The 14,523-nt window shown below is 39.3% G+C and overlaps 1 protein-coding gene across 3 annotated transcripts in view; it reads right to left on the reverse strand.

Moving 5' to 3' along the window:
- ST6GALNAC2 (ST6 N-acetylgalactosaminide alpha-2,6-sialyltransferase 2) overlaps positions 1–14,523 on the reverse strand; it is a 47,012-nt gene that overhangs the window by 21,700 nt on the left and 10,789 nt on the right. The window lies entirely within an intron of this gene.

Here is a 14,523-nt window from a genome sequence, read left to right on the forward strand (position 1 = left end):
AAGCAGGAAATCTTAAGTAAAGCTATGCACAATGGCTTGTATGATGTTAACAGCCACTACACAGCCAAGTACAATGGAGTATATCAAATCAAATCAAATCAAATCAAATCTTTATTACAATTAAAAGACCAGCATAATGGAGTATTGCTGTAGCCCCTGTGAATGGTGCATGGATTAAATTAATGGAGACAGTAACATTAAAAGAAACACCGGATAAGCATACAGTATTGTTTAAATTTCTGGAAAAATGGTCATGCTATTCTGTGGCTGCCTAAACTTCTGCCTTCACATTTTACAACTGCCTTCTCGAATTATGTTCATACAGCCCCTCCCCCCAAACTGCATAAATATAACTCAGAATAACACTTGATAGCCCATGAAAATATGCTGTAACTTATTTGCTAGAGGTTAAAAAACCTTTGGTAATGGTCTAACACACTCTGCTGTGTCAAATTCACCTTCATCGTGGCTCCCTAAAGATTGTTGATGGTGTCTATAAAATGATTGGGCCAAGAGGGGAACTGAATTTGCCAGACCAAAACAAAATACAGGGTCCTTCCACCCAAAGTCATTGCAGTGCTTCAGAATCCTCTGTTCCAGGGCTGTGTTTCCATGCTACTGTCTCTGATCAGCAGCCAAGCTAATTAATTTTGGCTCAGCTATGGCGCATCTGAAATCATCTCTCTCTCTTACAGACACACCTTTCTATTTGTAACGATAAAGCTCTGCAGAATGCGTGAGCTCTTTGGTGTTTCCACTGGCAAGAACTCTTCCCCCAACCCATTTCCTGAGCTTCAAGTGGTGCAGCATCCTACGCATGGCTTTTTAGAGGGAAAAGGTTGCTTGATAGCTTCACTAGTCTCCCTTCATATTAACTTCTATGATTTTACTTTGGAAAGAACCAAGCAAATGTACACCGTTCTGCTGATGCCATATCAAAATGCAGCTAGGATTGATTTTGGGTGCTTTGACTCTTTGACGATCCTTGCAACTGTTCCTCAATATGCAATAGCCTACGCAAAGGTAGAGTGAATTTTGCATGGGGTCTTCTTATTCTCTCTGCCAAGGGACCAGCTGACTGTACAGTCCCAGGTTGCCTTTAAAAACACACACACACACACACACACACACACACACACCTGTCTCACATGTGAGATGTGTGTATGAGCAATTCCTTCTGTGTGGAGGAGATCTCAGCCCCTCCTAGACTGTCTCTCCCCCTCCCTAGCAATATTTGGCAACCTGCCTGTTGGCATTATTTAGACTCTTATCTCCGCTGAAAAAACATGCAACCCCTGTTACAGTCACTGGGGAAAGCACTTGATTCTACAGTTACCAGCATGCTCTCTTTCATCATTACAGCTTCCAGTAAGTTTTTAAGTGCAACAAAGAAATGGCAGCTTGATGGCCACCCTTTTATATCATAACATTCATAACATTCTAGAAAGTTTGGACTTCTGGGGGAGGCATGGTGAACTGAAGATGTCTCCGTGAAAGCAGAGCTGATGACCGCGGCAAAGATTGAAGAACTGGTCAGTAGACTGGATCTTCAGAACCTCTCCAGACAAGGGGAAGACAGGAGATCACCCATATGTGCTCCAGATAGCTGCTTCTCACAAGGAGACCACAGAACAGTGGTTTTCCATGGGTTTGAATGCCAGGATATGAAGGGATCAGCCATCTGGCTTGCAACTGCAGTAGAGCCCTTTAAGGGACACTAAGTTCGCAAGCCTCACTTTCTAATCACTTTTGGAAATTGTCTATTAATCATCTTAAAGCCATTAGAGACCTTCAGAACAACAAGTTTGAAAAGTCACCAGGTGAGTTTAGCTTCAACTCTGAACAAAAGAAAAATTAATTATAAGAACTTAAGAACTTGAAGAATTTAAAATAAACAGCAAAAAGCTAAATAAGATTTAGATCTAAGAAAGTTATAAACAGATTAAGGGTCCAGTTAAATCTGGAATGTTGGCTTTTACTGTAAGATTTTGGAATTAACTATAAAAAATAAACAGCTTCTTGTGGGAACCAGAATTATTTTGGCTATCTTAGGTTCATAACAAAGATAAGCGACTTTATGATTTTAGAAACTGGACAATAGACGGGATTAAAGATTCTAAGTAGAAGGGAAGAAAAAATACAAGGCTGATTTTGGTGTTGGTTAGTACTGGGACTTACAAAATAACATAAAACATCATAACATTGGAAATATTAAAGGAGATCTTTGAATAATGGAGCCAGAAATTAGTAGCTACAATATCAACAGTGTCAGTAATTATGTCTGACTCTATGGATAGACTATGTCCAAAAGATGTTAATGAGGGAATGACAGATGTGGAGCAAATTTTGTCTGACAAGAAAGAGAAAGTACCAAAAGTGGAACCACAAATGACAGGCCAAGAGATGATTTGGAAAAGGACACTTGACTGGATATACAAAAGAAACTGGCTGAAGTTTCAAAAACAAAATGGGAAATACAAATGACAAATCAAGAAAATGACTTGGAAAATGTTTTCTTACTGAATCTACAAAAGAGTCTTGTTAAACTCTTGAAGAAATCTGTGTGATGGGATAAAGATGAATTGAATAGAAATCAAATCCTATGACAATATTTGAATCAATTAAAGATTAAGACTGTTAGAAGTAAAAAGAAGGAATATAAAGTTTATTTATAAAGTTCTGGCAACCCTTTACAGACTCTTTGCTGACACCAGGATTGAAAATTTGACATTTTAGGGATTTGCTTATAGATAAGGGATGGGATAAGGGATGAAGAAATTTCTACTTGTAACCTTATAGGTGTTGAAGAGTTACTAAATTTGTCTATACTTGTTGAAATGAAGGCTGGAAGTCACTTCTTGATATGTTGCTTTTCTTTTTCTTTATTATTTCTTTTTTCTTTCTTTTCCTTTTTTCTTGTACTTTTTATTCTTTCTATTTCTCTAGTTATTACTGTAATCAAAATCCTTAATTAAAAAAATTATATTAAAAAAATGTTTGGAAAGATTGGGGAACAGAAACACATCTGCCCCCACCCCCCAGGTTTGGAAGCATTATGGGAGAACTAGCTAAATCTTTCAATTTCACAGTCCCTCCTAGCTTTTCCATTTCCCTTACCAAATATCTTGTTGCCTCTTCCCAACACTGGCACTGGGAAAACTGGCTTTGGGAGGTAGCAGAAGGTTTGGAGTAGAACAGGTTTCTAATACTCAGTTTTTCCTTTGGAGTCTAAGATCTTCCAGTCATGAAAGGCATAACTCAGAGCTTAGAGCCAAGAGCTGGTAAAACAAGACTTTAAATTTGAGCGATCTTGCGTTTGGGTTTAGCAAAATTTCTTAACTAATTCATAATTAAATCCTATGCCAGCAAGCCAAGGACATGACACAGAATTTGCAGATTCTGTGGAATAATGTTTAACCCTGCCATTCATCCATTAAATAGCACCATGAATTAAATATTTTCAGTCTGAGCACAACAGCTTTAGAAGTATTGGAATTAATGAAAAGCTTATACCATTTCTATTGGGGGGGGGGTTAAAATGAAGAAATAAATAATGAGATCTTTAAGGACAGTACAATAATCCATTTTTTGCTGCATTGGCTATTGTCTGCACCTATTCATCATCAGTTGATTTTGGTCAAACACTGCCTGAGTTCACAAGAACTACATGCCCAACTGTTCAGGAACAATCTGAAGCACATCCACTTTTTAAATTATCTCAACAATTTACATTCAAAGGTGAGTTTCCCAGCCAGATGTTGCAGATATGACAGGAAAGAAACATTTTATTTATTTATTTATTTATTTATTTATTCACAAAAGTATTTATATGCTGCTTCTCATCGTGCACGTTCCTGAAGCAGTTTATAAAGCAGTATTGTGGAGTAAAACGGTAATTCAATCCACCCCTTAAAAAGCAGGGGAATTAACAGTGGGAGGCTATCTTACAAGAAAGGTGTAGAATGTCAGAGGGCCAGTCTACAACTGTCACCACAAAAAGCCAATCTGTATTCCATCAGCCCCAAGTGAAATTTTCAAGCCATGTCTATCAAACCACATCTAACCAAGCTTTCTGTCCTGCACAACTGCCTACTAATACTGGGTGGTACATATAAGTCGCAGACTTGAAAAGCTTGCCTGTCCTTTCACTCTTCATCATGCTGAAAAGGCTAGAAATGAAGGGGAGATGTTGATCCTGATTCAGAAAGTCTTGCACCCCACAAGCTACAGGCCTGCAGCTGTGCTTGAAGATCTCACTCCTCTCCATCACCCAAATAATTAATATTCTCAGCTCAGGCATCATTGATTGCTGTAGGAGAAGAACGCAGACATTAGACACAGAACTGGCAAAGCCGACAGCTCTGTCTGGCAGCACTACTGTGATACATAAACACAACACCCTAAGAAGCAGGTCAGGTTCTCTGGATCTGAGATTCTGCATTTAGCAGAAATACTAAACCCCGATGCATGTGAACAGAATTCTTATGTCCAGCTGCACAGCATTTCTCATTCTATAGTATTAGTGTGAAGTAGCTTGTCCTAGTATTCAAGTCCTTTTCAGCTTTGGTGAGACTTGATTGCTAATAATGGATACTAATTTATTATTCAGTAGCCCATTCCCTGATTACTGATATCAGAGCCAGAGGTGTCGGTAGAGAGATTCAATAGTGTCAAAGTGGTAGGTGCAATCAAGTGATCGAAGCCCTGCTCCTTTTTAATGTATGTTGCACACATCCCATGCACATACAAAGAGATAAGGCTTTGATAACCCTGGTTATGCCCACCAGTTTATCTCTCATGCCTCTGATCAGAGCTTACAGTACCGGTATCAGTGGGCCAGCAACAAGGCCTACAATCCATCTAGACATCTATGTATTTGCACATGAAAACTGTAAAATCATTGTGCTTGAAAGATTTAATGTTAGTAATAAAAAATAAAGGGTATTTTTAAAATAAATTTCTCCACAAATATTTTATGCTATTAAAGAATCATGAAATTAATGAATAACGAAATAATATTTCATTTTGTAGGCAGATAGAAGCTATTGCCTTTCAAAACACTGACCAGTGAGAGTTGACTTCATCTATGATACTAACACTGCAATTATACACAGGTTCACTCAAATGTAAGTCATTATTTTTCAATAGGGTTAATTCTCAAGAGTCTATAGCAGATGTCAGCGCCTAGCCAACAAAATCCTCCCACAAAAACTAAACAGGATGGGACCTGATTAATACTTGGATAGGTGAGCACTAGGCAATCCTAGGGTTATAGACTAGGCTGGGAAGTCAAAAAAATTCCAGAAGGTGGAAGTGGGAAACTACCCCAATACTGCTGCCAAGAGAACCACATGGACGTATCCAGAGTCATCAGGAGCTGGGTTTGTTTGGAGAGTGTCTTTACCTCTACATTATTCCCAGGCAAGTCTACGTGGTGGTTTTTGCATTCCCAATTTTATTATGTTGAACTTATTTTGGCTTGAATGTGGATTTAATTCTGCAAAAACAAAAACAAATTCTCTTATCTTTTGTAGTCTATCTTGCAGGGATAGCTTGGCATCCTTGACATTATTTAATCCTCTTTGGGTAAAAAGTCTCATTTAAAGATTAACAACATGAATGTACTACAGATGCTTGCTCAAACAGGAGCAGTCAAACTCCAGGGAACTTGGAGTCAGAACTTATGTAATGGTATCTGAGTGGCCTCCAGGCAGTATAAAATGTCATGCTTCTGGACTGGCTTTGGAAACAAGGGAAGCTATCTTTGTATTTCTTATGTACCCACTGGCTTGAACAAAAATATGCTTGATTTCAAGCAGCCTCTGCCTTAAAGCTCCTTCTCCACTTGTGAGTTAAAGAGCTGCTGACCCATCCCTGAGTCAGCAGAAAACTATACTAGCATGACATTTGCCATCTCATTGCCAGTTCTTATTCTGGCCCTACTGCATCTTTTCTGACTAACTACTAAATGGGGCTGTCCTTGCCATGTGTGCGCAGCATGTGATGAGCAAACTGAGTGGCTGAGTTCTGCTGTCCTCCCTCTTTTGCACATCATCTGCTGGTGGGGGAAAAAAATCCACCAATCCTGGTGCTGCAGCTGAAATGGAGTAGATCTGCAGTCCATTCCCAAGGAATTACAGATAGTCCTCATTTAGCAACCATTTGCAGTTTCGATGGTGGTGTAAAAGTAACTTTGCAGCCAATCCTCACATTTATGACCTTCACAGGTCTGCAAAGCAAAAGAAAGCTGAACTAAGATCATAAGCACAGCCATGGTTTCACTTAGTGACCACTTCGCTTAACAATCAAGTTGCTGGTTTCACTTGTGGTCACTAAACAAGGACTACCTGTATATTGCTGGAAAGCCCTATCTGGGCCATTAAGACCATCTCTCTGTTCAGCGCAACAATCCCAATTAAACAACCCAGGCAGAAGTCTAAGCCGCACTTAACACATCCAGTAAAGGAGAGCCCACCATTTCCACCACTGGTTCTACCACTTTTATTGTTGGGAAGCTTTTTCTAACATTCAGTCAGAATCTGCCTTTCTGTTGTAACTCAAGTTGACTAAAGTTGGAAAAAAAATCAGTCACAAAAGGGAGCTGAACCACAAGAAGCACTTACATTTTGAACTTCTCTCCTCTTCATTTCTTTGCTTCACAGACAACAAATGCCAAACACCAGATTCCTCCTTGCTCTATTTGGGTGGAGGAGCAGTACTGATCCCACTATTCCACTTTTTCAGCCTAGTACTAAAGTGGCACAGGCCATATAGTGAAAGCATGTATGCACCAGCTGAGCAATCAAGCCTTATTGCGCAACTCCAACGCACAACCAGCGCAATGCCACTGTGTCCAACTCTTTAGGGAGGCAAGAGCAGAATAGCGGCAAGTGCAAATGAGGCTGACTGGGAACCAGACAGGAGGAGATACCTTGTATCAGCCTGAAATAGCCGATAAATACTGCTATGATCCCACCCACCAGCAGGCACCTGACTTGATCTCCAACATAAGGAACAGTGAAACTGAATAAATTTTACACATTGTAGCTGTTGTTGGATGAGGTCAGCTTTAGGGGGAAAATACCACTTCATCAATGGTACAACTAAGCCAGTGTTTTTCAAACTTGGCACGCTGATTGGGGAATTCTAGGAGTTGAAGTCCACACATCTTAAAGTTGCCAAGTTTGAAAAACACTGAGCTAAGCTGAGTGAAGCTATGCTACACTAAGGTTGGGTTGCTTATGATTGGAGCAACATCATAGTGACAAAATTTTTAAAAAATGTTTGTAGGGAATATTTGTGCCATAATTAGGAGCCAGCAGTAAATGGCCCTAAGAGCAGAATTTCTACATCCCAACAACCCAAAAATATACCCTGGTTGTTACAGTGATAATTCCTAATATATATATCCATTAGAAATGGCACAACTTTTCAGGAAAAAAAAAAGTAACAAGAGGGACACTGTAAGTACTTACATTCAACTGCATCCCATCTATCAAAACATTAGCTAAGAAGTCCCCAGTTCAAATGCAACCTTCCCTATGAATTCACTACTGTATTTACCAGAAAGGAAGATGGGAGGTTTCCCTCCATCAATAATTTCTTGGGCGGGGAGGGGATCTATCTTATTTTTGCTGATAAGAATAAAACTAGAAAATAAAGGAAAATCAAAAGAACCAAATGCTACTGACCTCCTCTTGTAAAACTTGAATGCCTTTGAAGATCAGCTTGATTAACCATTCCTAGCTGCTTAAGATGGCTGCTTGTCTGTTGAATTTAACTCTTTTGTAATTCCTAAATAGACTCATTTCCTTTTTTTCCCTCCTTCCCAATTTAGTTCCCACTTCACTTTTCTCCATCCAGTTTTGTTCTCCTGGTTCTCCTTGCTTGTATTTCCAGCTCAGCTAACATTTCCCCTTCTCCTGTCACTACCCTGGTTTAATTGTCCTTTTTTTTTTTTTTTTTTAACTATTTCTGCTGGAAGAAATTTGAGGACTTTGTTTGCATTAGTGTGTTTCCATGTACAAGACCGGTTTGTGAGAATACCTAACATATGCAGCTAGGGATAAATTAATTTTACAGGTGGGGAACCTCATACTTACAGGCAATTAGTTTTAATGAGTAGTCATTCACTCAATTAATACAACTTTATTTTTTCTCCTGGCCCTGTCATTTGGCGGGTGGGGGGAGTGTGGCTTCTGGCAGGTACATATACTAGGGCTACCAGTTCTGGGCTGCAAAAATCCAGACTACCATTAGAAGACAGCAAAGAAATACAAAAAGACCGTAGCAGGCCAGATACGGTAGCCTAATATATTCCCACATATATATTTGTATATACATATACTAGTGTGGCACATCCACATATGTGGGGGGTGGGGAGAGAAAATCTCCAGGTCTGGTTTCAGCTGCAGCTGATAATCCTAATTTGATAAAATGGGAAAACTAGATACTACACCGGGTTTTTATGTGTATCTGTGTGTTTTTACCCCTAACTGGTCATGTTAAATTTTGGGTCAAGCCATTCTCAACTTATGCACCTCCTCTCAGTTGCAGCATACTACACTGTGAGATGAGAAAGTAACACTGCTCTATTTTACAGGAGTAGCATTGGGAGTATGAAGGATGCATGTATAAAACTGCCTCTGAGACATGAATCCACTGTTCTATTTTAACAATACAATTGTTAAATACAATACAAAAGGTACAAAAAGAGCCCAAACCAATTGCCATTTAAAAGACAATCTGCTTCAAAGGGGAATACTAGTGACTTCAATGGGACTAGCACCCAAGTAAATGGGCCCTAGCTTCTTATTACTAAGTTTTTTTGCATTAATTCTTGTCTATTTGACAGTACAGTGCCTTAAACATCAGGCCACTTCTGCACTTTAACTTTATAAGGAGAATAGCTCATAGCAGCTCCACCTCCTTACATGCTCGATGGGTTACATGACAAGGACCAGAGAAAGGGGCCCATTTTGGGGGGAAACAGGTGGCTGGTTGCAAAGCAACTCTCAAGCCAGCCTGCCCCAAGTTAAGGAGATATGGGAATTAGTCCCCATCTTCCTCTACTACTGAAAGCAACTGTGAGGACACTCATGGAACACCACAAATGCACTTGGAGGGCTTGTGTGATGAAAACCAAAGTTCTGTGAACATGCACTGAACTGGCCTTAGGATTTAATTTCTCTGTAATTCTGCCTAGGAAACATTCATTGCCCCAGTGTTTAATAGGCCTCTTGAGCTGGGTATGAATTCTAGCCCCAGTGATATATTTACTTTGGTAACTAAATATGGATGCTAGGGCTGGGTTCACTTATCACACTAAATCACTGTTTAAGACATGGTTTATTAAGTACACTACACTTAGCTGGGTTCACACAACACACTAAACCTAATCAGACAATCCAGTTAAGGCTCAGCATGTTGTATGAAGCAGGCCTATTCATGTTTCTGTGCAAATACAGAAACTAACATCTATAAGAAACTGCATGTTGATCACAATGATGCTTTGCTCTCTTATTCCGATCAATAGCTTATCTTGCAACCCAAATGTATTACACAATTTAAGCCACTTTGCTTCATCTGAAATCAGTGGAGCTGGACTAGTTTATAAACCTGTATGTCCTGGTTAACTGGCTTTGTGCTTTGACCTTAGTGATCTGGCAACTGCCTTTCACACAGGAAACTTCCATCAAGAATACCATTCCTTACAAGAGAAGCCATGTCTAGTTGGGTAACAGCACGAATCTCTCATATAAAGTTTCAGATACGGTTAAGTTACTGAAGGGATCAAAAACTAAATTGGCAATATTTAAATTGGCAATGTTAACTTCATAGCTTTAGAGTATGCGCAGAGTTCTCTATAGCCAAGCTTCAATACTAACAGCACTTAGCGAAATTGCAAGTGGAAGCAACTAAACACAGACGAGCTAGTTCAGATAATAGGGAAAACTCCTCCTGAAGAGACTAACTCTGCGGCCTGATAAGGAGGGAGGACCCAGAACAAGAGTCTGCAGGGACTGACAAGGTACTGTATAAGAGTTAGGGGAAACTCCTTTAAATTAATGTAAGCAAACAAGGGCGGGGAATAGAATTAATGTAAGCAAACAAGGGCGGGGAATAGAATTAATGTAAGCAAACAAGGGCGGGGAATAATGTATTCTGTTTAAGTTTCTTTGACTGGCTGTAAAACTCATCTTCATTATAATGGTACTAAGATGTGCCCTTTTAAAAATACTATAAAAGGCTGTGGTTTTGTCTCCAAGGGTGTGCCACCCTGCTCTCTCTTGGTGCATGGTGTGGGCACCCAGACTTTTGCTTGGCCAAATAAAATGCTGCTTAGAGAAGTCCCTGCTTGAAATCTCTTATTTTGTGCTGCTGATTGATTTCAAGTTTTCTGGGTAGCCAGGAACCTTACATTACCATTTCATGGCTTCAGTGCAGAAGCCCATGAAGTAGTGAGCAAATATAATTTTCTTGTTTCTTAATGTACCAATTACAAAGATTTTCTAGACTCTGCCTACTTGGTCTAGCTCTGGCCATAAAAACACTGACAAAAGATCAAGTCCTTGAGAATGGATTTCAAGAAACCCAACTTCACAGGCCCGAATTCGGTAAGTATAAAGACTGAGAATTATTCAAAGTTGGTTGATTCCCCCAGACCTAAACAAGGTAAACCTGACTGGATGCAAAATCAGTGGAAATGTCAGGACTATAGACTAGGCTGTGAAGTTAAAAATATCCCACAGAAGGGTAGCATCAAATCACATCCATATTTCTGCCAAGAAAAGAACATAAACGTGTCCATGTAGTCCACTGGAAACTGAGCTCAACTAGAGGGAATATTTAAATAGTTTTAGCTCTGGAATACAAATTTATTCTATTATCACTTGGATGGTAATTACAATCCCAGAATAGCAGCAACATTTATCCAGGAGATAAAATACACAAACCACAGATATACAACCTATTTGCAGATAATAGGCGAATCCACAATAATTTTTAGTGGGTTTATTTACTAGCATAGAAAATCCGGCTACCCTGTATGTAATAACAGGCTGCTTATCTGAAAGAAAGCAAGGAATGTAAAAAAATCATCTGAATATCCAGAAAGAGGCAATTAAAAAGGCAATATTAAGTCATTGTGTCTATCTGTATATTAAAAGAAATCACAGCGTAAGACAGTATAGCCAACCATTTCCACAGTTCCAGAATCATAAGGGGAAATGTGTTCATTAAAAAGGGTATAATTAAATCTATTATCAAATAAAGTTGTTGAGTAATTGGCAATGAAATAGTTGAAATAAAGAAATAAAGTACATGGCAGAACATTTAAACATGCCCCCGCCCCCGGGCAAAGGTTTTCTAGTATCTCTGTGTGTGCCTTCAAGTCAGTGTTGACTCCTGGCAACTGCCTGGGTAAGTCCCTGCAGTGTTCTTGGCAAGATTTTGGAAGTGGTTTGCCATTGCCTGCTTCCTAGGGCTGAGAGGGAGTGACTGGCCCAAGGTCACCCAGCCGGCTTCATGCCTAAGGCAGGACTAGAACTCACAGTCTCACAGTTTCTAGCCTGGTTCCTTAACCACTACACCAAACTGGCTCTCTCTAGGCCCAATCAAAATAGTAAAGCAAGAGGCTGTTTCTCAGCTGGGATTGAGCCTCAAATTTTGAAATTTGGGGGTGAGGGGTGGGATTCTACATAAATCATGATGTTCTCAATCCAAAACCCACTGTCTAAGCATCTTTCTAACCCAGTCATGACTCATATATAGTAGGAGCTCTGGGAAACAACCAGGCATAGCTGCAGTTTCATCCAACTTGACTACTGTATTACTTGGGGTTACCAGATATCTGAACAGGCAAAGGAGGATACAGGCAATTGGAAAGGAGGAGAAATGGGGGGAAAGGAGGACACACTGTTTAACTTTCTTGGCATCTGCAAAAGACTGGTTTTTTTAATTGCAATATTTTTCCAACAAATCTTCATTTTCAAGAATATATGTTAGCGATAATATAGAATCAATGGCACTCTTTTCAAATTTCACCATGGAAACGTATGACAAATCATGTGATATACAGAATACAGTGACTGTAGATTTGAAGAGGATGGATTGAAGCCAATTGCTGGAATCAGGAAATAAATTAAATAACATAAATCTAGGCTGCTGAGTCTATCGACAGATGAGAGAAAGAAAGCAGCAGAAAATTTACAAGGTCACAGCGTCTGAATGACTACCATAGTGAAAATTGTCCAAATTTTTAAAAAACCCAAGATACTCAAAAAAACCAGGCAACATTTGATTTAACTTTAACCAGACAGCTAAACTTGGACAGGCAAGTTTAGCACTTAGCTTCCAAGCAAAGACTGCATCAGATACAAATCTGGGGCTTGAAGAAGGCCCTAAGAAATTTAAATTGAACTATCTTAGCAAAACTGGAGGATGGCTCTAGCTGGACTCCCCAGAGAAACTGAGCTAGTGATTTAGTCACAAATAACTTTATAGCTGCTGGTACAAAACCAACTCCTTTCAAGTGGAAAAAGCACAGAACAGCTGCTGACTCCTCTTTGGCCAAGAAGGTCACATAATCGACTTGAGCTTTCTCGCTTCCTGCAGTATGAAATATTGCGCCTAGGGCTTTAAGCATCTAATCTGATCAATACTGTTACCATCAATACTGCATCTGCATATCCTTGGTCTTTTAGCAAAGACCATTAATTTTTACCTTTTGGTAACTAATTCAAAGGTGAGTAATGGCACAATATTGATTAAGAGCCCTTAAGGCTTTCCTAAGGCCCAGAAGATACTGTGATAGGCTCAGAACCTCAATAGCATACAATGGGTGGGCAGGCATTTCCCAACTAGTTTAGGGAGAAAAAGGTCCAACTCTTTAAGACACTTAATGAATTAACTGAAAAAGTAAGAGTGCTAATACACAAACCTATTTAACTTTCTTCTATATTGAAACCTGATTATGTAGATGGTTTTGCGGGTTACATCAGGATTGTATTCTTGCATAATTTGTATACAAGCAAGAAATACATTTTCCTTACAGGATTTCTCTTCAGATCAAATCTAAAGTTGTCACTGAAATCAACAAAGTCTATGAAGTTTTGGGCTTGATGGAATGTTTTTTTACCCAGACGCAGTTCCCCAGTCAGTGGTGGATTGATCAACTCTAAACCCAGCTTGCTTCTCTTCTAATCTATTTTCCTGATTCAGTCAATCCTGAAATTTCCAACTTAACTGTCTAGCATAGAGCTAAATAATTATGTCCAGGAGATTAATGGGTCTACAGTTAGTGCTCAGCACTGTCCCTTTTTAAAAAAAAAAATGGGTATAATATTAGCCATTTCCCAGAGAACTGGGCATTTTTGTCAAAATATGTTAAAACCGAGGCCACAGCAAGCCCCCATCCCCACCAATAAGCATTACTTAACTAACCATAACGTGGACTTTTACCTCCTTTCAGTCTGTCAGACCTTTCTTTTTCTTTTTTTAATTTCAGGGGCTGAAGCTGCCAGCAATCAGGTAATGAGTCAGGAGTAAAAGACAGAATAATAATCGCTGTGCTTGTGGATGTTGTGATTAAAAATAGGCTTCCAAGATTTTTACAGGAATAAAACAGATGACCTGAGGCATATCTAGAGCAAGATGACCTGTAATAATTTGTCCAAAACTGACTGCCTCCCTAAGTAGCAACAGCCCCTTTTTGTCCTTCAAGAGAGTTTATCACATTATTTTAGATCCAGAAGCACCTGAATAGTATTCGGTAGCCACTTGTGAAAATGCACTGCTGTATATGTATAATTCTCCCCCTGTATGCTGGGACATTTTATAACATTGATATTCATTTAATTTTCTGATATTTTGTTAGAGTTGAAAATTCAGTTATTCATACCTGGTATTCCTTACCTGGTACTTGCCAAGTAGATTGAATTACAACTATGACTACTAGATCTGGGCTGCAAAAATCTTGATCATTAATTGAAAGCAAAGACATACAGAAAAAACATTATCCTTGTTGCCATCTAGCAGTCATCTGGATTTTGGCAGTTCCTGGGAATTCAGGGACATGCAGGCCAACGCAGCTGTATGGCATTTGACTGCAGAAGGCTAACTCCCTTAATTAAGTTGTGCAAATATGAGACACGGTGATGGTCACTAAAACTTGGATGACTATGAAAGGGGACTGGAGAAATTCACTGAGGATAGGTCTATCAATGGCTGCCAATCTTGATGACTCAGTGGAATCTCCAAATTCCCGTAAAGGAGGACAACTATCAGAAGGGGATATATCTCCATCTCCTGCTTGCTCTCCAATGACATGTGACTGATCCCTGGGAGAAACAAAATATTAGACTAAGATAGGCCTTTACCTGATCCAGCAGAGCTATTCTTATGTCTTATTGTAATTCACATAACCAGTACAAGCCTATGGATAAATTGTTAGGACCATAAGAGTGATTGCTAGAGATATCTGATAAACAATGGAATAATTTGAATTTCCAAGCAATGTATTTT

Source organism: Python bivittatus, unplaced genomic scaffold (assembly GCF_059951505.1).
Source record: "Python bivittatus isolate LINGU-HERP-01145 unplaced genomic scaffold, Pbiv_v1 ctg000080_np1212, whole genome shotgun sequence".
Classification (NCBI taxonomy): domain Eukaryota; kingdom Metazoa; phylum Chordata; class Lepidosauria; order Squamata; family Pythonidae; genus Python; species Python bivittatus.